This window comes from Phyllobates terribilis, unplaced genomic scaffold (genome assembly GCF_046119375.1).
Source record: "Phyllobates terribilis strain yellow unplaced genomic scaffold, ASM4611937v1 Scaffold_12__6_contigs__length_324123572, whole genome shotgun sequence".
In the NCBI taxonomy this organism is placed as follows: domain Eukaryota; kingdom Metazoa; phylum Chordata; class Amphibia; order Anura; family Dendrobatidae; genus Phyllobates; species Phyllobates terribilis.
The window spans coordinates 128,581,313-128,609,270 of record NW_027362772.1 but is presented as its reverse complement, the minus strand read 5'-3'; the positions used below and the strand labels follow the sequence as shown (position 1 = coordinate 128,609,270).

The following is a 27,958-nucleotide window of genomic DNA, read 5'->3' as shown; positions in this document are numbered from 1 at the left end:
AGACGGGGAGGCCTACAACTCCCTGGGGAACTCCTGCTTGCTCACAGACTGACCAGGCCTCTTATGCTAGCCAGTACTCCCGGGAGGGTCTACCTTATAATCATCAGTAAAGACCCTGAACTGCACTGCAAAGACTCCGAGTCATTCCTGCTGTGCTCGTGCACCATCACCCCCATCATCCACACTCACTGCCCTGAAGCTATGCTCCTCCCGAGGGGAGTTATCCCATTCTATGCTGCGCACACAACACCAGCCTCAGCGGTCTGCCTCGCAGCGGTGGTACTCCCTGACCGCAATCCACGGGTGGCGCAGTCGGACAATTAACCTCAAAACCTAAGAAAGACTGCCACTGGTTTGACCAGCCTGAGCCACGGAGACTACAGACCCCAGAGACCCAGCACCGGGTATCCCACACATGTGTACACATGGCCCAGGGGGCGCGTCACATGCAGTACAGCATATTACAAACATAAGTCCCATTATTGGGGAGTGGGTGTCCCATGGTATTTGCTTATGCTTTCCCAGCAAAAGCTGCCAAAAATTAGGATGGAGCAACTTGCAATGCCCCTTACAAGAGCCATGCAGTACAGCATATTACAAACATAAGTCCCATTATTGGGGAGTGGGTGTCCCATGGTATTTGCTTATGCTTTCCAAGCAAAAGCTGCCAAAGATTAGGACGGAGCAACTTGCAATGCCCCTTACAAGAGCCATGCAGTACAGCATATTACAAACATAAGTCCCATTATTGGGGAGTGGGTGTCCCATAGTATTTGCTTATGCCTTGCAAGCAAAAGCTGCCAAAAATAAGGACGGAGGAATTTGCAATGCTGGCACCCTGGTGGTATAGTGGTGGTGGAGGCTGAGGATAAGGAGATGAAGATTAAACAGCCGAAGCGAGGAAGCGTATACCCATATGTGGGTGTGAAGCGGTGCATGTGAATACACCACCCGAAATAACACAGTGGATTTGACTTTATATTACTCTGCTGTCATTTGGTGGTGATGAAAAGTCTGGCCCAATCCAGCCCTTGTTCATTTTGATAAGGGTCAGCTTGTCAGCATTGTCAGTTGACAGGCGAGTGCGCTTATCAGTTATAATTCCCCCAGCGGCACTAAAAACACGCTCCGATAACACGCTAGCGGCAGGGCAGGCCAGGACCTCCAAGGCGTACAGAGCGAGTTCATTCCAAGTGTCCAGCTTGGATACCCAATAATTAAAAGGCACAGAGGAATCACGGAGGACTCTGGTACGATCGGCAAGGTACTCCCTCACCATCTTTTGAAACTTTCCACTCCTTGTGAGAGTACCCCGCGCCTCAGGGCCTGTAATCTGGGCGGGTGTCAGAAAACTGTCCCAGAACGTTGACAGTGTTCCCCTGCCTCTGCTGGATTGGAGTTTCATCTCTCTCGCCTGTACGCCTTGGTTCGGCAACGAACTGTGACCTCTGCCGCTAGCGTGTTTAGATGGGAATTTTTTTAAAAGTTCTGCAGCAAAGGCCTTCTGGTATTGCCCCATTTTTGTAGACCTCTCCACCTCAGGAATAAGAGAGTGAAAGTTCTCCTTGTAGCGGGGGTCTACAAGTGTCACCAACCAGTAATGACTGTCACCCAACATTTTGACAACGCGACGGTCACGGTTAAGGCAGCGTAACAAAGTCAGCCATGCGTGCCAGACTGGTAACGGGCAAGATTTCCGTGTCCTCACCAAGATGACGACTGACCATGCTCTCCTCCTCCTCCTCCTCTTCCTCCTCCCCCCTGTCTTCAGGCCACCCACGCTGAACCGACGATATGACACTTGTACAGGTACTGCCGTCTACAACGCATGATAGCAGCTCCTGTTCTTCCTCCTCCTCCTCCTCCTCTCCCTCATTGTCCCCCAATGCACGTTGGGATGAGATGAGGCTGGGCTGTGTGTAATCGCCCGCTACGGCTTCTTGATCCATCTCATCATACTCTGGCTGCAATGCCTCCTCTTTAATTCTCTGCAGAGAGCGTTGCAAAAGATAGACAAGTGGGATGCTGACACTAATGATGGCGTCATCGCCACTCACCATCTTGGTGGCCTCCTCAAAGTTTGTCAGGATGGTACATACGTCAGACATCCAGGTCCACTCCTGAGATCTTATGTGTGGAGTCTGACCTGAATATCGACGGCCTTGTTGCAGCTGGTAATCCACAACTGCTCTCTTCTGCTCACAAATCCTTTGCAACATGTGGAGGGTAGAGTTACAACGTGTGGGGACATCACACACCAGTCGGTGTGCCGGAAGCTGCAAACGCTGCTGCAACACAGCAAGGGCGGCGGAAGCTGTAGCCGACTTGCGAAAATGAGCTGACAGGCGGCGTACTTTCACGAGCAGATCTGGCAACTCGGGGTACGATTTAAGAAACCGCTGAACCACGAGGTTAAGCACATGGGCCAGGCATGGTACGTGTGTGATCTCATTTCGCCTCAGAGCCGCCACCAGGTTACGGCCATTGTCACACACGACCATGCCGGGATGTAGGTTCAGCGGTCTCAGCCACAGATCTGCCTGCTCTTTCACAGCTGTCCACAGCTCACAAGCAGTGTGAGGTTTATCACCTAAGATTATGAGTTTCAGCACAGCCTGTTGCCGCTTGGCGGAGGCTGTACTGCAATGCTTCCAGCTTGTAACTGATGTGGTGATGTCTGAGATGGAGGCTGAACATGAGGAGGAGGAGGATGCGCAGGAGCTGTACACTGTGGAGGCAACTCTGACTGACATAGGGCCCGCAATCCTCGGTGTGGGGAGGATGTGTTCCGTCCCAAGGTCCGACTGGGTCCCTGCTTCCACTATGTTTACCCAGTGTGCCGTCAGAGAGATGTTCCGTCCCTGGCCACAAGCACTTGTCCACGTGTCCGTTGTCAGGTGGACTCTCCCTGTAACTGCATTGTTGAGGGCACGGCAGATGCTTTGGGACACGTGCTTGTGTAGTGCGGGGATGGCACACCGGGCAAAATAGTGTCGGCTGGGGACCGAGTACCGAGGGACGGCCACCGCCATAAGATTGCGGAAGGATTCCGTATCCACCAGCCTAAAAGGCAGCATTTCCAATGCAAGCAGTCGTGAAATGTGCGAATTTAGGACTGTGGCCTGTGGGGCGTTAGCTGCGAATTTCCGCTTTCGTTCAAAGGTCTGGGATATGGACAATTGAACGCTGCGGTGGGACGTGGACTTGGACGTTAATGCTGTTGCTTGAGAAACTGCCATAACAAGTGAAGACTGAGAGGAGGGGGCATCTTTACATGCAGTATGGACAGGGGATTGCCTTGCACACACAACAGGGGGTTCTATTGCACGCACAACAGTGGAAGAAGAAGTGGTGACACCAGCTGACACTGGTAGTCGACCCTGGGTTTCGCCCCACAAAGTCGGGTGCTTTGCTGCCATGTGCCTGATCATGCTGGTGGTGGTCAGGCTGGTAGTTTTGTCACCCCTGCTGATGCTGGCATGGCAGGTGGAACATATGGCCTTTTTGGGGTTATCAGCAGAGTCTTTAAAAAAATTACAGACTCTGGAAGACCTACCGCTTGTACTGGCAACGTCCCTCGTGTTGGTGTTACGGGGAACGGTTGCCTGCCTTCTGTCTGCGGCCACCACACTGCTTCTTCCTGCCTGTTGGCGTACTCTGCCTCCCTCCCTCTGTGTGCTGCTGGCCTCACTCTGCATGTCCTCCTTCCACGTTGGGTCAGTTACAAGATCATCCACCACCTCCTCCTCTTCCACTTGCGCACCACGATCCTCCTCCTCACTTCCTGGCAATTGTGTCTCGTCATCGTCCACCTCTTGTGACAGATTGCCAACGTCGACTTCCTGTGGCCGTGGCTGTTCAAATATTTGGGCATCGCAACATGGGATCTCCTCTTCCACCACTTCAAGCATATCAGGCGAGGGGCCCAAATATGGAAATGGACCAGTGAACAGCTCTTCAGAGTGTCCAAGTGTGGGATCACTTGCTGTCGGACGACACTTGGCATGGTGGGAAGAAGGAGCATCAGGGTGAGAAGGAGTATGCGGTCAAGACTCACAGCTACTAATAGTTGACCGTGTGGAAGACAGACCGGAGGTGGTGGTGCCCAGGTAACTGGAAGTATTATCTGCTATCCAATTAATAACCTGTTCACACTGATCAGTTCTCAATACTGGTGTTGTTCTGTGCTTCCCTAGTAATTCGGTCAAGAAGTGGGAGCGAGAAGATGTGGCTGTTGGTTGTGGCACATTTTCACCTTGGCCACGGCCCCGTCCTCTGCACGAACCATCACCAGAACGTCCACTTCCACGTCCCTTGCCACGCGCCTTGCCCATTGTAAATGAAGTAAAATAGCTTACACTTGCACTATCAATGGAAAAAGGGTAATAAAGACTAGATTAGAACCGCTTTTTTTTTTGGGAGGTGGGGGGGGGACACACACCAAAAGGTTAATAAGACGGGTATTTGTACAGTGTGAAGGAGGTAAAAAAAGGAGGATTTAGATGAAAAAAAAGGATTTTTCCTGGCCCCCGACACCTGGTGCCAAGTCCAGCAATTTCAGCAACAGGAGCACACAGGACTGTAATGCAGCATTTTCTGATATAACCACTGTGTCTCCTATACAGCCTGTCTGCCTGGTATCTGGGATGGATATTAGTCCTGAAAAGGACTGTTTGTTTGTTCTGGCAGCCTTTACAGTCCCTACACTAACTATTTCGCAGTTTATATCTCTCCCTAAATCAGCAGCGCTGTCCCTACACTGTCTAATCCGGAGCGACTGTGTCCAAGATGGCGGCGCCCCGTTTTAAATACTCGAGGTGACGCTGTGCGGCCAGCCAATCACTGTAATGCCCACAACCAACATGGCTGCAGCATTACAGTGACTGGCTGGCAATCCCTGCATGTTCATTGGCTCTGTAAAGAGCGCCAAACATGCAGGGCGGAGACCCGAGCTCCCACCCGAGTAATCCGGAAATGCTCGGTGCTCGCCGAACATCCCGAGTAGAGTGATGCTCGGGCGAGTACCGAGCAGTGTCGAGCATGTTCGCTCAACACGATTCCTTACCTTTGCAAAAGCCCTTACTGTTGCTCTGATGCCTGAATTTCTGCAACTCTCTATTAAAGGGATTCTGTCAGCAGGATTTTGCTACCTCATCTGAGAGCAGCATGATGTAGGCAAAGAAACCCTGAATCCAACAATGTATCACTTACCTTACTGGGTATAACTGTTCTGACACAGAGTTTTTCAATTTAGGAATGCAGCAGAACTGAGAGAGAAGCCCTGCCCACACCAGTCTCCCAATGTACATAGTTACAGACAGTGAGCTGCATGTCACAGGAGGGAGTGGATTCGGACCAGGGGGCATGTGCTTCTGTAGTCTGGGCAATGATAATCACAAAGTGATAAAACCGTCAGTCTAAGTAAACACCACACAGCCGAACATATGACATTGTTGAATTCTGTGTTTTAACCCATCTCATGCTTTCCTCAGATTAAATAGCAAAAACCTGCTGACAGAGTCCTTTTAATCAATCTCAATTTTACTAAACTATCCCCTCTCCAATCTATCATGAAATCATAAGCCAGGATAATATTTACAGTTAGGTCCATATATATCTGGACAGAGACAACATTTTTCTAATTTTTGTTCCAGACATTACCACAATGAATTTTAAACAAAACAATTCAGATGCAGTTGAAGTTCAGACTTTCAGCTTTCATTTGAGGGTATCCACATTAAAATTTGATGAAGGGTTTAGGTGTTTCAGCTCCTTAACATGTGCCACCCTGTTTTTAAAGGGACCAAAAGTAATTGGACAATTGACTCCAATGCTATTTAATGGACAGGTGTGGGCAATCCCTTCATTATGTCATTCTCAATTAAGCAGATAAAAGGCCTGGAGTAGATTTGAGGTGTGGTGCTTGCATTTGGAAGGTTTTGGTGTGAAGTAAACATGCAGTCAAAGGAGCTCTCCATGCAGGTGAAACAAGCCATCCTTAAGCTGCAAAAACATAAAAAACCCATCCAAGAAATTGCTACAATATTAGGAGTGGCAAAATCTACAGTTTGGTACATCCTGAGAAAGAAAGAAAGCACTGGTGAACTCATCAATGCAAAAAGACCTGGGCGCCCACGGAAGACAACAGTGGTGGATGATCACAGAATAATCTCCATCATGAAGAGAAACCCCTTCACAACAGCCAAACAAATGAACAACACTTTTCATGAGGCAGGCGTATCAATATCCAAATCTACCATAAAGAGAAGACTGCATGAAAGTAAATACAGAGGGTTCACTGCAAGGTGCAAGCCACTCATAAGCATCAAGAATAAAAAGGCTAGACTGGACTTTGCTAAAAAACATCTAAAAAAGCCAGCACAGTTCTGGAAGAACATTCTTTGGACAGATGAAACCAAGATCAACCTCAACCAGAATGATGGAAAGAGAAAAGTATGACGAAGGCGTGGTACAGCTCATGATCCAAAGCATACCACATCATCTGTAAAATACGGCAGAGGCAGTGTGATGGCTTGGGCATGCATGGCTGCCAGTGGCACTGGGTCACTAATGTTTATTGATGATGTGACTCAGGACAGAAGCAGCCGAATGAATTCTGATGTATTCAAAGCCATACTGTGTGCTCAGATCCAGCCAAATGCAGCCAAACTGATTGGTCGTCATTTCATACTACAGATGGACAATGACCCAAAACATAAAGCCAAAGCAACTCAGGAGTTTATTAAAGCAAAGAAGTGGAATATTCTTGAATGGCCAAGTCAGTCACCTGATTTCAACCCAATTGAGCATGCATTTCACTTGTTAAAGACTAAACTTCAGACAGAAAGGCCCACAAACAAACAGCAACTGAAAACCTCCGCAGTGAAGGCCTGGCAGAGCATCAAAAAGGAGGAAACACAGCGTCTGGTGATGTCCATGAGTTCAAGACTTCAGGCAGTCATTGCCAACAAAGGGTTTTCAACCAAGTACTAGAAATGAACATTTTATTTACAATTATTTAATCTGTCCAATTACTTTTGGTCCCTTTAATAACAGGGTGGCACATGTTAAGGGCTGAAACTCCTAAACCCTTCATCCAATTTTAATGTGGATACCCTTAAATGAAAGCTGAAAGTCTGAAATTCAACTGCATCTGAATTGTTTTGTTTAAAATTCATTGTGGTAATGTCTAGAACCAAAATTCAAAAAATGTTGTCTCTGTCCAAATATATATGGACCTAACTGTATGTCCAACCGTTACACTGATACCTCCAACCTGTGCCAGTCATTGCATTGGTTGCCCATCCACTACAGAATCCAATATAAACTTATCACTCTTACGCACAAAGCTCTCAACAGTTCTGCACCAGCATATATCTCTCCCCTCATCTATGTTAACCAATCTACCCGTGCCCTAAAAACATATTTCTTTACACAGGCCTATCCCCTCATCTCGCTAATCTATATATCCCCTGTTCTCTCATCCAAACACTTTGAATTTATACTTGAACAGATACCGGCTGGTGACTGGTTCATGCAATTTTATTTGAATGCCCCTATTTATTATACTAATAGCTGGACATTATATGACAAACACTTTATTTTTACCTTTTATATCACCCATATTTCCTCATAGATTGAAAGATGCTCTCCTTGAGGACTCTCCTCTCAGGAGTCTCTTTGCTATCTTAGTTCTCCTATTTTCTCCTGTCTCCTCCCCCCACCTGAGCAGCTGAGAGTTGTCTTACCTGCAAATCCACAATGAACGTGAAAGGTAGTTTTCCAGCACACGATTTAGAAAAATTAAAAAAGCCTTTATTTAATCCATCGTTAAAAAATACAAATCCAACAGAGATAAACGCGTATATGGGATTACGCGTTTCGGATCATATTTGACCCTTAGTCATAGCATGAAATACTGAATAAATGTTGCAGTTTTCAAGAAAAACAGTCAAGGAAAGCTGCCAAGGGTAACACCCACCAAAATCAGCTGTGATATTAGCATCATTAAATCAAGGCTAGCAGTGATCTATACACTAGTTTAACCCTATGGTACATTCATCCTCTACAAACGTGTTACAATGTGAACTGCCACTTAGTACTGCACTAATTATTTGATCACTTTTTACCCAAGTTTTTTATATATGTGAATTCATTGAATAAACAATTAATGCACTATTTAAATATATATGTAACTATAAGAGCTTCTAAACATATATTAATTACCTATTTTCTAAAAATTACTGTTCTAACATTTAATTTCAAGGGCATACTTTTCCAATACAAATCTCTATTTTAAGACCCTATGAGAATGGCTAGAAATTATTACAAAATGTAATTAGCACCACGAGAGACTGCGGGTAGTGACATTGTTACTGTCATAAATGTGCTCCGACAGTCTTTTTCTTATACTACGGCTTGTAGATCCCACATATTGTTTTCTGCACATCGTGCAAAAAATGATATAAACACAGTGGTCAGTAGCACAGTTCATGAAAGTCTTAAGATTAAATACTTGACCCTCATTACTTATGATAGACTTGTTATTATTTATCATGAATTTACATAAACCACATGACTTCTGCCCGCATCTGAATGAGCCCTTAGTGGACAACCATGTACGACCTATTTTACCTGTATTTTCTCTGAGTTCTCTCGGGGAGATTACATTTCCTATTGCCAGGGATTTTTTTGGAACAAATTTACAACCATTTTTTAGAATTTCTCTAAGGGTACTGTCAGTAGTTAACAATGGTGGATGTTTTCGAACAACATTAATTACTTTATAATAATTGCTATGATATGTGGTGAAGAAGATCATTTCTTTAGAAAAATCTTTCCTGTCTGATTTTTTGGACTGGAGTAGATACTGATCTCTGCTATTTTCATTAGCTTTTATTTCAGCTTTTTCAATAGTTTTTTGATTATAGCCCCTATGCTGTAGTCTCTTAATATTGTCACATTCTTCCTTATATATACTATCACCAGTACAACACCTTCAAGCCCTAATAAATTCCCCGGTGGGGATATTCCTGATTACATGTTGTGGGTGTTGACTGGAAGTATGCAAAATTGAACTTCCTGAGATTTTTTTGCGGAAAAGCTGACAATCTCCACTCAGCTGTATATCCAGAAAGGAAATCGTATCCCTATGTTTATCTACTGTAAAAGACAGATTTAAATCATTATCATTAATGTAATCATTAAAACCAGGGACTAAATCATCTGATCCTTTCCACACTATCAAGATGTCATCTATAAAATGCAGGTATTGTTCTATGCAATCTGAATAAGGGTTAGATTCAGTATAGATGAATTTGGACCCCCACCAGTTTATGTACAAATTAGCCAGGGATGGGGAGAATTTGAAGTAATTATTTCGAAGCAAAAATAGAGTGACATCCAGAATAAATTCTTTCATTACATCAGAATAATTGGAATATGTGTTTAGTTGATCTGTCAATGCTTGCATAGCTAATCCATGTGGAATGCAAGAATATAATGTTTTTACATCACAGGTAATCCACATGAGATTTTCATCCCAGTTCGGATTTAGCATTACTGATAGTACATGTTTGCTGTCTTTCAAATAGCTAGGTGACATAACTACCAAGGTTGCAGTCTCTCATCTAGCCAGTAACCTAGTCTTTCCAATAGTGAATCCACACCCAACACTATAGGCCTAAATGGAGGAGGAAAAAGCCCTTTATGAGTTTTTGGTAGGGCATGAAAAATAGGAATTTTAGGATTTTCTGGTAATAGGAATTCTATTTGTTTTAAATTAAGAATACCTAAATCTACCCCCTCTTGTAGAATTTTCCCCAATTTTTCCTCTATAGTTCAGGTTGGATCCCCATCAATTTTTCTGTATGAGTGGCTGTCATTTAGAATATTATTAACCTCTCTTACATATAGAGCCTTATCCAATATTACCACTGATCCTCCCTTATCAGCATTCTTCACTACAATGTTTGGGTTGTTTTGTATACTTTTTATTGCTTGTGACGCGCCCCCTGGGCCGAGTGTGCACGTGTGTGGGATACCCGGAGCCGGGACTCTGGGGGTTGTAGTCTCCATGGCGATGACCCAGTCCCGTGGCTCAGGGTGGTCAAACCAGTGGCAGTCTTTTATGGGTTTTAGGTTAATTGTCCGACTACGCCACCCGTGGATTGCGGTCAGGGTGTACTGCCGCTGCGAGGCAGACCGCTGAGGCTGGTGTGGTGTGCGCAGCAAAGGATGGGATAACTCCCCATGGGAGGAGTATAGCCTCAGGGCAGAGAATGTGGATGATGGGAGTGATGGTGCACGGGCATCCCAGTACTAGTAGTGCTGTATGCGGTGAGAAAGCAGGAACGACTCAGAGTCTTTGCAGTGCAGTTCAGGGTCTTTACTGATGATATTAAGGCAGACCCTCCCGGGAGTACTGGCTAGCATAAGAGGCCTGGTCAGTCTGTGAGCAAGCAGGAACTCCCCTGGCCAGGTGGAGTTGTAGGCCTCCCCGTCTATCTGCACTCTTCCTGGCTACCTTGCTGTAAGTGAGTGGAAGTAGCCCACGTCCCTGAGTATACCGTGTGGTGCTCACCCGTATGGCTGGTGACTTGGGGCCTCCTGATAGCCTCCGCTCATCAATGGCGGTGCTGGTCCCTTCCTTGTGACTGAGCCTCCGGGCTTCTATGGCCAGAGGATCTGGAATCCCCTGCCGGCTGGTTTCTGCTGCTGGGTGAATATACGTCCCCACAGCCTCGGACTCCGGTGTCCGGTTCTTAGCGACTTCTGCCAGGGCGAGCTCTGCTTAGCTCCAGCCTCTGGTCTTCAGCTCCTACTCCTACAGAGCTCCTAGCTGTAACTCTCCCTGTGTCTGGAACTGTCTCCAGGCTCTGACTGTCTAACCCCGCCCCAGACCCAGTTTTTAAGAGCAGATTTCTCCCCTCCCAGGGCTGGGCAGGAGGTGTTGCATGTTTTAGGGCTTCTGATCAGGAAACCTCCCACTTGCTCTCAGACGTAATATTTCTATTACTGTGGCAACCAGACCCCTGGGGTGCCACATTCCCCCCTAGTAAATTTTAGTACTCCGGGACTAAACACATTTTCAAGAAAACACAAATACAGGGCACAAACAATAATACAACAACATATGTACAAGAAGTTTTAGTCTTTTAGAGGTCACGGCGTGTCCATAACCGGGTGTCCATGTCACCCAACAAGGTGAAGTCTTGGAACAGAGTAGGGGACCTATCCAAAGCAAACCCCAAACGTTGGCCCTGGGCGTGGCTGCAAGGCTGAGGCTAGCTACTTTGGGCCACAAGGAGGCCACGCCAGACAGGTTTTTCTCTTCCGCGGCCATCTTCGCAAGAGGCACCAAGGTGCAACTATCTACATTGTAGTTCCGGTTATTCAGCGTCCATAACCTGTCAGTCCAAATAAATCTGCAGGGTAACTAGAGAAACATAATTAATAACCAGGTAACAAAAACATAAACCATTTTCAACATTTGCAGTTTACAGGTAAAATTACATTACAGTTTTGACTCTCCAGCGAGCGGGCATCTGTCCTCTAGTGCTCCTTGTGGACCTACGTAACCCACTATCTGGTTCTGCACTACAGGGTGTAGAAGGTGTTGCGGGTAGGCCTGGCAGCTTCCTGCGCTCTCTTTGGCTCACTAGGGGCACGGCAGGCTCACTACTAGCAGCGGGTTGATTCTCCTTGGCTGCTGGCATGGATTCTTCTGCCTCCTTCGCTGGCTGCTCTTCTGACACTCCCTGTTCTTCTGTGGGCCCTTGAGGGGCTGGCTGGAGAAAGGTGAGGATGGGTACCACGACTGCGTTGTTGATTTGAGTCCAGGACCGGGGAAAGTCCCAGAGTACGGTACTGATCATTTCTTCCCTTTCCTCTGCGGGTTGAGGGTTCTCTTGATCTTCGTCAGGGCTTTGCAGCTGCTCGGGACAGTTTTTCTGGTGGTCTCTGGAGACAATGGCTGTGGTCTCTCCTCCATCCTTACTGATGACACAGACTTTTGGGTTCTCATGGCTTGAGGGCAGTACGGTGTACGGGTCCTTCTCCCACTGGTCGTCCAACTTGTGGAGCCGCCTCTTTCTCTTCAAGACCTGCTCTCCAGGTACCAGGGGAACAGCGGGAGCATGCTGGTTATAAGCCTTCTCTTGCCTTTCTCTTGCTTGAGACAGACTCCGCTCGACGCTCTCCTGTACTTTACGATACTGCTGCTGCCGTTCTGTATCCCAGTCTGCCTCTGGCGAGGTGTCCTCAGGTGTCAGGACTCCCATATCCAGGTCAATAGGCAGCTTACCAGGTCTTGCTCTCATTAGGTAAGCCGGGGTACAGTTGGTGGAACCTACGGGGATGTGATTATACAAGTCCACCAGATCAGGCAGTTTTTCAGGTCACAGACTGCGTTCTTCCAGGGGCAACATTTTTAGCAAGTCTATCACCACCTGGTTCATTTTCTCACATAGTCCATTGGTCTGAGGGTGATAGGGCGTTGTTCTTATCTTCCTGCAGCCATACAGGTTGCAGAACTACTGGAAGACCTCCGCTTCGAAGGCTGGTCCTTGGTCCGTCAGCACTTGCTCCGGATACCTGTGTGGACGGCAGAAGTGCAGCTGGAAGGCTCTGGCTGCTGTTTGAGCCATTAAGTCTTTGACAGGGACCACCGCCAGGAACCGGGAGTAATGATCTACGATGGTGAGGGCGTAGACGTATCCGGATTTGCTTGGAGCCAGTTTCACATGGTCCAGGGCTACCAGTTCCAGTGGCTGCCTGGTGATGATGGACTGCAGGGGAGTCTTCTGGCTGGCACGGTCCTTCCTCCTTAGGTTGCACGGGCCACAGTCTCTGCACCATCTCTCGATGGCTCCTCTCATGCCTACCCAGTAGAACCGTTCACGCAACAAGAACTCCAGCTTCTTCCATCCGAAGTGTCCTGCTCTGTCGTGGTATGCCTCCAGAACCATAGCCGCGTCTCGTCTTGGGACCACTACCTGCCAGGTCAGCTCATGTGTTCGAGAGTTGACCATTCTCCGGCACAGCTTCTCCTTGTAGAGAAACAGCTTACTTTTCTCCTTCCACAGTTGCTTGGTCTCCTCCGGAGCGTCTGGGTCAAGACGGGCATCAGCCTGTGTCAGCATTTCCTTCACCAGACGGACTGCGGGATCACTGTCTTGTGTCTCCGCCCAGCTGTAGTGGGGCAAGGGATTGAACGTAGCAGAGCACCTGTCCCTCACACGGTGGGAATACAGGGTAATCCCATGACGGTGGAACGCAGGGAGTTCGACTTCTTCTAGTTCTTCTGGATCTTTCCCTACGTCTGGTAAGTTTGGCATTCTGGACAGGGCATCCGCGTTGGCATTTGAGCGTCCCGCCCGGTATTTGATAGTGAATTCATAGTTGGACAGGTGGGCCATCCATCTCTGCTCCAGGGCACCAAGTTTTGCAGTGTCCAGGTGTGTCAACGGGTTGTTATCCGTGTACACGGTGAACTTGGAAGAGGCAAGGTAATGCTTGAAACGTTCGGTCACTGCCCACACCACCGCTAGGAACTCTAGCTTGAATGAGCTACAATTCTCAGGGTTTCTCTCTGTGGGCCGTAGTTTTCAGCTGGCGTAAGCGATTACCCGTTCTTTCCCCTGCTGGATCTGGGACAGTACGGCTCCTAGCCCGATGTTGCTCGCGTCCCTGTGGAGGATAAAGGGCTGGCTGTAGACAGGGTACGCCAGGATTTCATCCCCCGTGAGGGCCTTCTTCAGCTGGCGGAAGGACTCCTCTTCAAGCTTTTCCCACCTGAAGGGCGGCTTCTGGTTTTTGGCCTTCCTGGAATGACCTATCAGGAGGTCCTGCAGAGGGGCTGCCATTTTGGTGAAACCGGGAATGAATCTTCGGTAGTAGCCTACCAACCCGAGGAACTGCTGCACTTCCTTTATGCTGGAGGGTCTTGGCCAGTCTTTAATCACGGTGATCTTATCTGGGTCGGGAGCCACTCCGTCAGCACTCACCACGTGTCCCAGGTACTGCACCTTTGGTTTCAGGAGGTGACACTTGGAGGGTTTCACCTTTAGGCCGTAGCTTGCCAGGGCATCAAACACTTCTACCAGGTGTTTCAGATGGTCTTCGTAGGTTTTGGAATAAACGATGACATCGTCCAGGTATAACAAGACCGTCTCGAAATTCCGGTGTCCCAGACAGCATTCCATCAACCGCTGGAAGGTTCCTGGTGCGTTGCAGAGCCCGAACAGCATACAGTTGAATTCGCTGAGACCAATCGGGGTGGTGAATGCAGTCTTCTCCATGTCTGCCTCTGCTACAGGAACCTGCCAATACCCGCTAGTAAGATCCAAAGTGGAAAAGAAGTTAGCAGATTTTAATGCAGCTAAATATTCTTCTATTCTAGGTAACGGGTACGCATTTTGTGTGTGATACGATTGACCTTTCTGTAGTCTACACACATTTTCATTGTGTTGTCCTTCTTTTTCACTAGAACTAGTGGAGCTGCCCAGGAGCTACAGCTGTCCCTGATTACCCCAGCCTCCTTCATGTCCCTCAACATCCCCTTTGCATGCTGATAGTGTGCAGGGGGTACAGGTCGGTATCTTTCCTTTATGGGTGGATGGTCTCCTGTGGGGATGTGATGTTCTACCCCCTTTACTCGCCCGAAGTCCAGCGGGTGTTTACTAAAGACTCTTTCATACTCCTGAACCACCCGGTAGACTCCCTGTTTTTGGTGCGAGGGAGTGGAGTCAGTACCCACATGCAGTTGCTGACACCAGTCCTCCATTTGTTTCTTAGAGCCGTTACCTTCCTCTGGTTGAGATGGAGGCAAGGGTTCCACGGCCCTTACAGAATTTTGGTTTATGATGAACAATTTGGCTAGCGTGGCATACCAGGGCAGGTATACTTTTCTCTCCCCGATATTTATGATGCGGACGGGCACCCTCCCATGGCGTACATCGACCACCCCCCGTGCCGTCGAAATGGTGGGCCTACTGTCTGAGTAGACGGGTTCTACCATTGCTTGGTAGTCTCTACTTCTTAGACCAATAGCTGCCCGGCACCAGATCATCATCTCACTTTTCGGGGGCATGGCTATAGGGATCGGGTCACACATTCTCACGCTACTTATCTCACCACCAGATAGTTCCACTTGTTGCCGTTTCATCAGCGCCCGGATCTCTTTTTGGAGAACGCGCTGCTGACTGGAACTGGCATTCTTGGCAACCTGCTGAAAAATGAGAATTACCTCTGCAAGACAATTTTCAATTACGTTAGTTCCCAAGGTTATTTTAGGGTGACTCTCATGACAGTCAATGTCCACAATAATCAGTCCTTGTGCCGCCAGTTCGACTTTACCGATCTTAATGGTCACCTCTTTGAATCCCACCTGCGGCACGGGCTGACCATTGCTGGCGATGATACTCAGGTCGTCATCTGGGTAGCGGGTTATGTCCGAGTCATTCCAGTACCGCTTAAAGAGCACGTACGGGAAGGTAGTCACCTGTGACCCAGTGTCTAGAAGGGCACTCATAGGAATGCCATCCAGTACCACAGGCAAGACCGGACGTCCCCCAACATATTTATCACGCCAGTTCGATGGGCCTGACGATCTTATGCCTGAGGGTTGGCCCTCTACTCCAGGTTGCACCCGTTTAAATGACAGTACCTTGCCATATGTCCGGGTTGATTGCAGCGGCGGCAGATGGGTTGTCCGTCCTCGTTGTATCTGTCGCTGGGTCTTCCTCTGGACGTTGGGATCCTCCTCTGTCGGCGCCACGGGACGTCCTCTGGTCCGGATGCCAGCTGGATCTTTCCTGGAGGAGAGACCTGTAAAGACTGCACAGTTTTGGTTAGCGCGGCTACGCTTTTGGTCAGTTCTCGTACCTGATAGTGCAGGTCTGTAGCCGGGTTGTTGTCCAAAGCCTGCGCACCAGCCCCTACAGACTCTGCAGACAAGGGCGCCGCTTCCTGATGATAGGTAATAGCAGGGCGCCGGTGGGTTACAGCGCTACCCGGTGCCGGTTCTCGGAGCACCTAGATGGCCCGGTCTTTGAATTTTGCAAAGTCTAAACCAGGGTTCTGCAAGGCCATTGCACGTAACTGGGTTCGGTGGGCGTTGGACAGCAGACCCTCAATGAATTGCTCAGTGAACAGTTCATCTGCATTCCGAACACTGTCAGGGTCTGCCTGTTTAATGGCTCCCAGGTAGAGATGAGCGTTGTTTGACTCGAACTGTTCGCCAATCTCAAATTCGAGCTGTTTTGGGCGGTGTTCGAGCCGTTCGGCGAACACGAACGATTTGAGAAAAATTTGGCTGTTCAAGGTTATGTTCGATAACTGTCCGTGCACCAAAATCATAACTGGATTTTTTCTCAGTAATGCTGAAAATTAATGTTAATACGCAGTTTGAGTGTACAGCTGGGTGGGGGGAGGGGCAGGGGATGGATCTCTGCAGGAATAATGAAGATCTCCATTTTTCTTTCTCTTTCCCGCATTTACAGTGGGGAGGTGCAATCTGTCAGCCTATCAGCAGCGCACACACGGAGCGAAGTGCTTTTTTTCACACAAGCAAGGGCATGTGTCATTGGTAGTGTATGTCACATGTCCTTGCCATATAAGACCAAGCCATTTTACCCGTCGCCACCATTTTCTCACTGCTGCAGCTGCGTGTTAGACGGCACCGCTGTTGCTGTGTGCGTTATACCTTGTTAATTTCAAGCCAATTTTCGCACAAATCTACAGATAGCTTGGGAGTAGGGAATAGTTGTGATTGCAGTCCTTTTAAGGACTAGGTTACAGCATTTCCTACGACTTTTATCAGGCAGGTCTGTGCTCTTAAATAGATAGATTGTGGGAGTAAAGACTAATTGTAATTGCAGTCCTTTTCAGGAATAGGTTACATCAGTTCCTATCAGTTTTTGCCAGGCAGGTCTGTGCCAGTGCTGACCAAGTTTTTTTCACAGCATTTGGCTGAATATAGCAAAGCTAATCCTTTTTGGCCTATTGCAGAGTGTGTTAGTCAGTGGAGTAGCCTATCTGTGTTGCAAGATATACCACCTGTGTATAGAATACCAATTTTTTTACTGCACCTAGTGAAGTAAAATCTTTTGGGCATAGCATCATTCTATTAGTCCATCTATACTGACCTCCATCAGGTTGCAAATTGAATATAATTTTTTTCTGCATCTAGCTCTGAAAAAATATTTGGGCTTCTAGCAGTGTGTGGGACTTGTTCTATTAGTCCATCTATACTGACCTCCATCAGGTTGCAAACTGAATATAATTTTTTTCTGCATCTAGCTCTGAAAAAATATTTGGCCTTCTAGCAGTGTGTGGGACTTGTTCTATTAGTCCATCTATACTGACCTACATCACGCTGCAAATTCAAAATACTTTTTTGTCTGCATCTAGCTCTGAAAAAATATTTGGCCTTCTAGCAGTGTGTGGGACTTTCTCTGTTAGTCCATCTATACTGACCTCCATCAGGTTGCAAATGAAAAATAATTTTTATCTGCATCTACCTCTGAAAAAATATTTGGGCTTCTAGCTGTGTGTGGGACTTGTTCTATTAGTCCATCTATACTGACCTCCATCAGGTTGCAAACTGAATATAATTTTTTTCTGCATCTAGCTCTGAAAAAATATTTGGCCTTCTAGCAGTGTGTGGGACTTTCTCTATTAGTCCATCTATACTGACCTCCATCAGGTTGCAAATTAAAAATAATTTTTATCTGCATCTAGCTCTGAAAAAATATTTGGCCTTCTAGCAGTGTGTGGGACTTTCTCTATTAGTCCATCTATACTGACCTCCATCAGGTTGCAAATTCAATATAATTTTTTTCAGCATCTAGCTCTGAAAAAATATTTGGCCTTCTAGCAGTGTGTGGGACTTTCTCTATTAGTCCATCTATACTGACGTCCATCACGTTGCAAATTAAAAATAATTTTTATCTGCATCTAGCTCTGAAAAAATATTTGGCCTTCTAGCAGTGTGTGGGACTTTCTCTATTAGTCCATCTATACTGACGTCCATCAGGTTGCAAATTAAAAATAATTTTTTGTCTGCATCTAGCTCTGAAAAAATATTTGGCCTTCTAGCAGTGTGTGGGACTTTCTCTATTAGTCCATCTATACTGACCTCCATCAGGTTGCAAATTCAAAATAATTTTTTGTCTGCATCTAGCTCTGAAAAAATATTTGGCCTTCTAGCAGTGTGTGGGACTTTCTCTATTAGTCCATCTATACTGACCTCCATCAGGCTGCAAATTAAAAATAATTTTTATCTGCATCTACCTCTGAAAAAATATTTGGCCTTCTAGCTGTGTGTGGGACTTGTTCTATTAGTCCATCTATACTGACCTCCATCAGGTTGCAAACTGAATATAATTTTTTTCTGCATCTAGCTCTGAAAAAATATTTGGCCTTCTAGCTGTGTGTGGGACTTTCTCTATTAGTCCATCTATACTGACCTCCATCAGGTTGCAAATTAAAAATAATTTTTATCTGCATCTAGCTCTGAAAAAATATTTGGCCTTCTAGCAGTGTGTGGGACTTTCTCTATTAGTCCATCTATACTGACCTCCATCAGGTTGCAAATTAAAAATAATTTTTTGTCTGCATCTAGCTCTGAAAAAATATTTGGCCTTCTAGCAGTGTGTGGGACTTTCTCTATTAGTCCATCTATACTGACCTCCATCAGGTTGCAAATTCAAAATAATTTTTTGTCTGCATCTAGCTCTGAAAAAATATTTGGCCTTCTAGCAGTGTGTGGGACTTTCTCTATTAGTCCATCTATACTGACCTCCATCAGGTTGCAAATTCAAAATAATTTTTTGTCTGCATCTAGCTCTGAAAAAATATTTGGCCTTCTAGCAGTGTGTGGGACTTTCTCTATTAGTCCATCTATACTGACCTCCATCAGGCTGCAAATTAAAAATAATTTTTATCTGCATCTACCTCTGAAAAAATATTTGGCCTTCTAGCTGTGTGTGTGACTTGTTCTATTAGTCCATCTATACTGACCTCCATCAGGTTGCAAACTGAATATAATTTTTTTCTGCATCTAGCTCTGAAAAAATATTTGGCCTTCTAGCAGTGTGTGGGACTTTCTCTATTAGTCCATCTATACTGACCTCCATCAGGTTGCAAATTAAAAATAATTTTTATCTGCATCTAGCTCTGAAAAAATATTTGGCCTTCTAGCAGTGTGTGGGACTTTCTCTATTAGTCCATCTATACTGACCTCCATCAGGTTGCAAATTAAAAATAATTTTTTGTCTGCATCTAGCTCTGAAAAAATATTTGGCCTTCTAGCAGTGTGTGGGACTTTCTCTATTAGTCCATCTATACTGACCTCCATCAGGTTGCAAATTCAAAATAATTTTTTGTCTGCATCTAGCTCTGAAAAAATATTTGGCCTTCTAGCAGTGTGTGGAACTTTCTCTATTAGTCCATCTATACTGACCTCCATCAGGTTGCAAATTAAAAATAATTTTTTGTCTGCATCTAGTTCTGAAGAAATATTTGGCCTTCTAGCAGTGTGTGGGACTTGTTCTATTAGTCCAACTATACTGACCTCCATCGGGTTGCAAATTCAAAATAATTTTTTGTCTGCATCTAGCTCTGAAAAAATATTTGGCCTTCTAGCAGTGTGTGGGACTTTCTCTATTAGTCCATCTATACTGACCTCCATCAGGTTGCAAACTGAATATATTTTTTTTCTGCATCTACCTCTGAAAAAATATTTGGGCTTCTAGCTGTTGCAAACTGAATACAATTTTTTTCTGCATCTACCTCTTAAAAAATATTTGGGCTTCTAGCTGTGTGTGGGACTTGTTCTATTAGTCCATCTATACTGACCTCCATCAGGTTGCAAATTGAATATAATTTTTTTCTGCATCTAACCCAGCCAATAGTTTTGGCCTAATACCACAGTTTGGCCACTCAGCTCTGCTCGGTTCCCATCCATTGTTTTTTTGTGCAAACAACTCCAGAGTTGTGAATTAGTTAACCACCAAAATGAGTGGAAAAAGGCCTGCTGCTGGTGGAAAGGGGAATAGTCGTGTTGGGAAGGGGAAAAAATGTTGTGTCCGTGGGGTAGGTGTTAAAGCAACAGTAACATCTGCAGAAGAAAGACCATCTTCCAGCCAAACTAAAATGTCTACTTCTTTTAGCGGACAATGTGATAAGATCCCTTTCTTACGGCCACGCCAATCACTACAAATTCCAGATGAGGCACAAAAACAGCAGGTGCTTCAACGGATATCAAGTGCTCCTTTAAGTGGGCTCTCCTCCACATCAACTTCAACATCACAAATACTCCAGTCCTCAAAGGTGTCACCCCAATCGCACTTGCTTCATCACAGCTCCCAAATCTCCAGCTGCCCGTCTGAGTATGAGGTAGAACAGATGGTTGAGTCTGCAGAGCTGTTTACTCATACTATAGCCTGGGAATCAGAGGTCGACTCCAGCGCTTCTGTGAATCCAGACGAGGAAATGATCTGCACTGATGCCCAGAATCTTTATGAGTCGGATCCAGGACCAGACGCAGAAGGTTGTGACCATAATATAGACCCTCATTCCCAAACTGTAACTCCTGTTGGTGGAGACAATGAGGAAGACGATGATAAGACTCAAATACCTGATTGGAGCGACAACTTTAGTTTTTTGTCAGGGCAGGAACAGGTTGGCTCTGAGGATGACGGGTGTGATAACGCACAGGGTGTTGATGATGAGGTTGGAGATCCCACTTACTGTCAACCCACAGTCAGCCAAGAGATGAGGTCAGCAGAGGAGGTGGAGGAAGATGCTAGTGACGACGAGGTCAGGTTGCGCCTTCCTGGACAGAGACGTAGTACTGGAAGCACGTCAACAACTGCATCCTAAAACACAACTCTGCCTCTCACCACAAGTCGTGGTGGCTCTTCAGGTCACATGGGTGCTAAGCCTTGCATAGCCTGGGCATTTTTTCAGATCGATAAAGATGACCCAACTCGTGTTATCTGTAACATTTGTCAGCAAAAGCTAAGTAGAGGCCAAAAAATACAGTTTGAGTACTTCATGCATGAACCGGCACATGGACATGAAGCATAAGTTGCAGTGGGAAGCTCAGTGTGCTACAATGCGGCCTAGCCAGCCGGGCCAACCACCGTCTGCCATATCTTGGGCATCCGCGGCCTCTTCATCCTCTGTGACTGGGGGGACAGCAGTCACACCTGTTTTGGGGCGCAGACCTGCCACCTCTTTACCCGCAGCAGCCAGCGTGATTGGCAGGTCATCATTTTCTTTGGAGGTGGTAACACCAGCTGGTGTTGAGCGCTGTCCGACATCGATAGCACCACCTTTGGATCAAGGCAACCTAACATGTCCGCCTGCATCTTCCTCACAGACCGGCAGTTTACCGGGGACACCCTTATCAACCCCGTCTAAGCACAATAGCCAGCCCTCGGTCCCTCAGATGTGGACAAGTAAAAGACCATTTCCTCCTAGCCATGAGAAAGCTAAGAGGTTGAATTTCACCATCTGCAAGCTCTTGGCTACAGAAATGCTGCCTTTCCGCCTGGTGGACACAGAGGATTTTCGAGACCTTATGTCCGTCGCAGTGCCCCAGTACCAGATGCCCAGTCGGCACTACTTCTCAAAGAAAGGTGTGCCTGCGCTCCACCAGCATGTCGCACACAACATCACCGCTTCTTTGAGAAACTCTGTGTGTGACAGGGTGCATTTCACCACAGACACTTGGACGAGTAGGCATGGACAGGGGCGTTACATGTCGCTGACTGGGCACTGGGTAACTATGGTGACAGCAGGACAAGGGGCTGCTGTCCAAGTCTTGCCGTCCCCACGAGTTGTGCGTCAATCCTCTTTATGTCAAAGTTCCTCCACTGCTTCTGCCTCCTCAACCTCCTCTCGGTCTTCCACCTGCACCCAAAGCCTGTCTGGTCATGCCACAAGCTTTCTAACTGCGCAGAAGGGATCCTGCACACCTCCTTACTATGCTGGCAGTAGGGCTCAACGTCATCAGGCGATTTTTACTTTGAAATGTCTGGGAAATGTGAGTCACACAGCTGAGGAGTTGTGGTCAGCTCTGGAGAACCAATTTCATGAATGGTTGTCTCCACTGGACCTGAAACCAGGGAAGGCCGTGTGCGACAATGCTGCAAACCTGGGTGCGGCCCTTCGCCGGGGCAATGTCACACACGTGCCTTGTATGGCTCACGTGTTGAACCTGGTTGTCCAGCAATTTTTAGCCCACTATCCCAGACTAGATGGCCTTCTGCAGAGGGCACGGTCGCTGTGTGCTCACTTCCGCCGTTCGCATCCCGCAGCTCAGCGACTTACATCTCTACAGAAGTCGTTGGGCCTGCCACTTCACCGGCTAAAATGCAATGTGCCTACCCGGTGGGATTCAACTCTGCACATGTTGCAGCGACTGTGGCAGCACCGACAAGCCCTGATGCAATACATTCTGACGTATAGCCTGGGCCAACGAGATCCAGAGGTGGGGCAAATCACGCTGGAGGAGTGGTCTCAGATCAGGGACCTATGCACCCTTCTGCACAGTTTTGAAATGGCGACGAAGATGTTTAGCGCTGACGATGCCATTATCAGCATGACTATTCCGGTGATTTATATGCTGGAGCACATGTTAAACAGAATTCGGAGTCAGGTGGTGGCACAAGAGGAGGTGGAGGAAGTAGAGGAGGAGGAGTTGTATGCGGAAGGGCTAACATCTGCAAGGTCCAGACGGTCGGCAGCACCAAGGCGGCAGGCATGTGAGGGTGGGGGAGATGGTTTTACCAGGGCGCATGGTAGCAGCCAAACTAGTGAGGAAGGTGCAGGAGCCCAGGAAGAAGTGGAGGACGAACTGATGGAAAACTCATCAGATGAGGGAGACCTTGATCACATTTCTGTTGTGCGAGGTTGGGGGGAGAGGACAGAGGAAGGAAGCATGATTGTTACCTCGCCACCAACACAACAGGGACTTGGTGCTCCTGGATGCGCAACACACATGAGTGCCTTCTTGCTGCACTACCTGCAACATGACCCTCGAATTGTGAGAATTAGAAATAATCCTGACTACTGGGTTGCCACACTGTTAGATCCCCGGTACAAAAGTAAATTTGCAGAAATTATTCCTGCCATAGAAAGGGATGCACGCATGCAGGAGTATCAGCAGAGACTGTTGCAGAATCTTACATGTGCTTTTCCACAAAACACCAGTGGTGCACGTAGTGAATCTCACAGTTCCAACTTGCCAACCGTGGGACCGTCGAGTGTTCAGCACTCAAACCGTAACAGAACCACAGTATCTGCTGGTAACATCAATTTTGCGGAATCATTTCACCACTTTTTTAGCCCATCCTTTGCAAGGCCACAGGAGACAAGAAGTCTGACACATAGTCAACGCCTAGAGACGATGGTACAGGAGTATCTCCAAGTAAACATTGAAGCCATGACTGTGTCACTGGACCCTTGCTCTTTTTGGGCTTCCAATCTGGATAAATTGCTGGAGCTAGCCACTTACGCCTTGGAGATCTTGTCATGCCCCGCAGCCAGCGTTCTGTCTGAACGTGTGTTCAGCGCTGCTGGTGGTGTGCTGACAGATAAGCGCACGCGGCTCTCCACTGATAATGTAGACAGACTCACGTTCATAAAGATGAACAAATCATGGATCCGAAACGACTTTTCAACCCCTGTGTCATCCTGGGGAGAGTAAAAGCTTGATGATTGGTTAAAATCACCCTACCAACCGTTTTAAGCTTTCAAATTACTAATCATGTTTATCTGTATCTTGGCTGGAAAATAATTTGGGCTTTGTAGCAGTGTGCAGCACTGATTCTATTAGGCCATCTATAATAAGCTCCACCAGATTTAAAATTACTAATCATGTTTATCTGTATCTTGACTGGAAAATAATTTGGGCTTTGTAGCAGTGTGCAGCACTGATCCTATTAGGCCATCTATACTAAGCTCCACCAGATTTAAAATTAATAATAATTTTTAGCTGCATCTAGCCCGGAAAATAATTTTGGGGCTCCGAGATGCGCAAGACACATAAGTGCCTTCTTGCTGCACTACCTGCAACATGACTCTCATATTGTCAGAATTCGAAGTAATCATGACTACTGGGTTGCCACACTCTTAGATCCCCCAAACTTTTCGATCAACCTTTTCATTTTAATAAAGACCAAAAAAATGTTCATTTTTGAAATTATAAGCATTAGCAGGTTATTAGAAACTGAAATCAAACAGTTTCAACTCAAAACTTTATTCTAGGTGATGTTACATTTTCACATAGGACCCCTTGTTCGAAAGGAGCTTCTGAACTCTCTCGTCCATTGAATTTGTCAGGTTTTGGATGGTTTCTGCTTCAATTGTTTTGCATGAGGACAGAATACCCTCCCAGAGCTGTTGCTTAGATGTGAACTGCTTCCTGCCATCAAAGACACTCCTTTTGATGATGCTCCAGAGGTTCTGAATGGGGTAGAGGTCAGGGGAGCATGGGGGTCACACCATAAGTTTGTCCCCTTTTATGCCCATATCAGCCAGAGATGCAGATGTTTTATGTGCAGCATGAGATGGTGCATTATCATGCAAAAAAATGATCTTGCTGTGAAATACACGGTTCTTCTTCTTGAACCATGGCAGGAAGTGCTGTTTGAGAAAATCCACATACATTATGGAATTCATCTTTAGCGCCTTCAGGGATCCTAAAGGGGCCGACAATCTCTCTCCCCATGATTCCAGCCCAAAACATTACTCCACCTCCTCCTTGTTGGCGCTGTAGCCGTGTTTGCGTGGGGTGTCCATCAACCAGCCATCCTCCACTCCATACATCTGGACCATCGAGCGCTGCACGGCACTCATCCGTGAACAAAACAGTTTTGAAATCAGTCTTCATGTAATGTTTGGTCCACTGGAGCCGTTTCTGCTTGTGTGAAGTGGATAGAGGAGGTCGACAGGATGGCGTATGCACAGCTGCAAACCTCTGAAGGACCCTGCATCTTGTTGTTCGGGGGACGTTGGAGGCACCAGCAGCTTCAAAAACTTGTCTGCTGCTATGACAAGGCTTTTTTGCCGCTGCTCTTTTAACCTGACGTAATTGCCTGTAGGAAAGAGTCCTCAATTTGCCCTTATCAGCACGCACACGTGTGTACTGTGAATCAGCTACATACTTCTTGATTGCCAAGACACTTCATCCTGATCATCGCACAATATTGATTGTAGTCATGCCTTGACCTAAACACTCCACAATTTGTTGCTTCTCAGCAGCCGACACATCCTTTTTCTTTCCCATTTTGGCAGAAAATGTAGGCTGCTTAATAATGTGAGACAGCCTTCTTAAGTAGTCTTGCCTTTCATTGGACACACCTGCCAAACTAATTAGCACAGGTGTCTGCAATTGCTTACAGTGATATAAAGAGCCCTGACACACATCACCATCAATGAGTTTAACTGACAAACAAACAAATTCTTCCCTTATCACTCCTAAACACTTTTTGCATAATAATTTGGAACACAGTGTACATGTGCTTTTCCACAAAACACCAGTGGTTCACGTAGTGAATCTTACAGTTCTAACTTGCAAACCGTGGTCTGTATGGAGTTGTTCAATAAAGGGCCTAAAAATTAAGATAACATAGATGGGAGAGGTCTCTATGAATAGGAATTCCTAAGTATTTGATACCCTGTGAGGGCCAGGCAAAGGGAAAGTTGGACTGGATGGAATCCTATATGGATTTGGGGAGGGAGACATCGAGGGCCTCAGACTTCGCTGCATTGATTTTAAAATTTGACCATGTAACAAAGTGATCTATTTCAGCCATAACAGCATGGATGGATATATGTGATTGAGTGATATATACTAGGACATCATCAGCAAATAGAGAGCACTTGTACTCGGTGCCTCCCACCTCAATCCACCTAATATTGGGGTTATGGCGAATTGATGATAGCAGGTGCTCCGTCGCTAGGATGTATAAGAGAGGGGACAGAGGACATCCCTGCCTTGTCCCATTGGTGATTGTGAAAGGTGATGAAAATGTTCTGATGCACCCCCTGGGCCTTGGGACACCCGGAGCCGGACCCTTTTTGGTGGATGCTGGTGGTTGTAGTCTTCGTGGCGGCGACCCGGTTCCGTGGCTCAGGGTGGTCAAACCAGTGGCGGAACTATTTATGTGGTTTTGATGTTTAAATGTCCGACTACGCCACCCGTGGATTGCGGTCAGAGTGAACCGCCGCTGCAGGGCAGACCGCTGAGGCTGGTGTTGTGGGTGCAGCAGAGCGTAGCATAACTCCCCACGGGAGGAGTATAGCCTCAGGGCAGTGTATGGGGAGGATGGGGGTGATGGTGCAGGGCAGCAGCAGTAATGACACGGAGTCAGTGATGCAGTCCAGGGCCTTTACTCACAGTTCTTATTATCCAGACCACGTCTGCAGGTAACGGCTGCCCACGTCGTACTGTGCTCACCAGGTGAGGGGCTCAGACAACTCCCAGATAACTTTGGAGCACTTCACAGGACCCCCTTTGTGTGTCCTTTGTCTGGCCTTTCTTACCAACCCTTCTGTCCGGCTGCCTCGGGCCTCCTCTTGGTAAACTTGGCGCCAGTTTCCCTGACCCTATGTGGTGCCTTCCTAGCGGGTGTAGCGAGGGGCTGCGCCACATAAAATGTCACAGCCTCCAGTTTCTAGCTGAGGGTCGTTTCCTGCCTCCACTAGTTTCGGGGACCGGTCTTCCCCTTTGGCCTGACCCCTCCACGCAGGTGGATTCGGGCGTGCGGTGGCGACTCGCCCGTCCGCACCCCTGGGATCCCTTCATTCCTCGTTCCTGGAGCCTTCTCCGCTCCTCTTCCTTCCTTCTCCCTCTTCCAGGCCTGGGCCTCTGTTACTAGGCCCGCCTCCGGAGCAGAGCTCATGCAGAGCCCCTGCTCCTTGCCACTTCTGCTCAGACATCTCTGCACTGAACTAAGATGGTGCCCACCTTTTATACTCCCTTCTCAATGCACCCAGGAACTGTTTCCCCCCTGCTCCTGCACTACAGGGTTCCCCTTCCTCAGTGTTCCCTCCCCCCACTCCAGCCAGGGACAGGGACTGTCGTGCCCATCTCAGAGGCATATTGGTCGCCCTGCCCCACGGCAATGTGGTGTAATGCATGCAGGTGTCGGGTCCTGATCCACACTCCATCCTTACCTGAGAGTGAGATATCACACCTCTGGGTGAGGTGCAATACCTCTGTAGCAACCGAGCCCTCAGGGTGCTACAGTTCCATTTATCTTCAGCCTAGGTGACGTATTGTGATACAGGGCCGTGATTTTGGCTATAAAAGGGGCCCCTAGACCCCTACCCCAAGCTTTTTAAGAGAATCATATATGGCGTGCCAGGAGACTCTATGGAATGCTTTCTCAACATCCAACGAGAGTATCTAATTACAAATTTTTAACTGCATCTAGCCCAGGAAATACTTTGTGCCTAGTAGCAGTGTTTGCTAGTCAGCGGATTATCCCGGCTGTTAAGCAAGCTACACCACCTGTAGTTTGGACACTTAATTTTTTCAAAGGAAATGCTTCGGGACCACGGGATACTCAGTGAAGAGCATCAGGAGGCACCCCAAGGCATAGGGGCTGGGACTGGCAGTAGGATGCCTTGCGGTGGACAGCCGAGCTCGATCCTTATAAAAGCTTTTTAACTGCAGCAGCTTTAGTGGACGCTACTGGAGCTGGAATTACGCGGCTGCTGGCATGAGACTTGCCCTCCAATAGATCCTTGTAAATGGATTTAAAGTGTATTCATTCAAATTAGAGAGACAATTTAAATTAAAAAGCTTAGAGCTGCCTCCACCGCAGGGGGGCTCGCTCGACCCACCAGCGGACAGGCACCAGTATTGGGAGAGGGGGGCTGGCCGTCAGGGTTCACCGCGGCTCTGGCACAAACCCGGCGACACGGAGGTGGCACGGGC

General features: G+C 47.1%; 1 protein-coding gene across 3 annotated transcripts in view; it reads left to right on the top strand.

The window, feature by feature from the left end:
• The window catches only part of LOC141172264 (sulfotransferase 2B1-like), a 251,360-nt gene that overhangs the window by 186,884 nt on the left and 36,518 nt on the right, over positions 1–27,958 (top strand). The window lies entirely within an intron of this gene.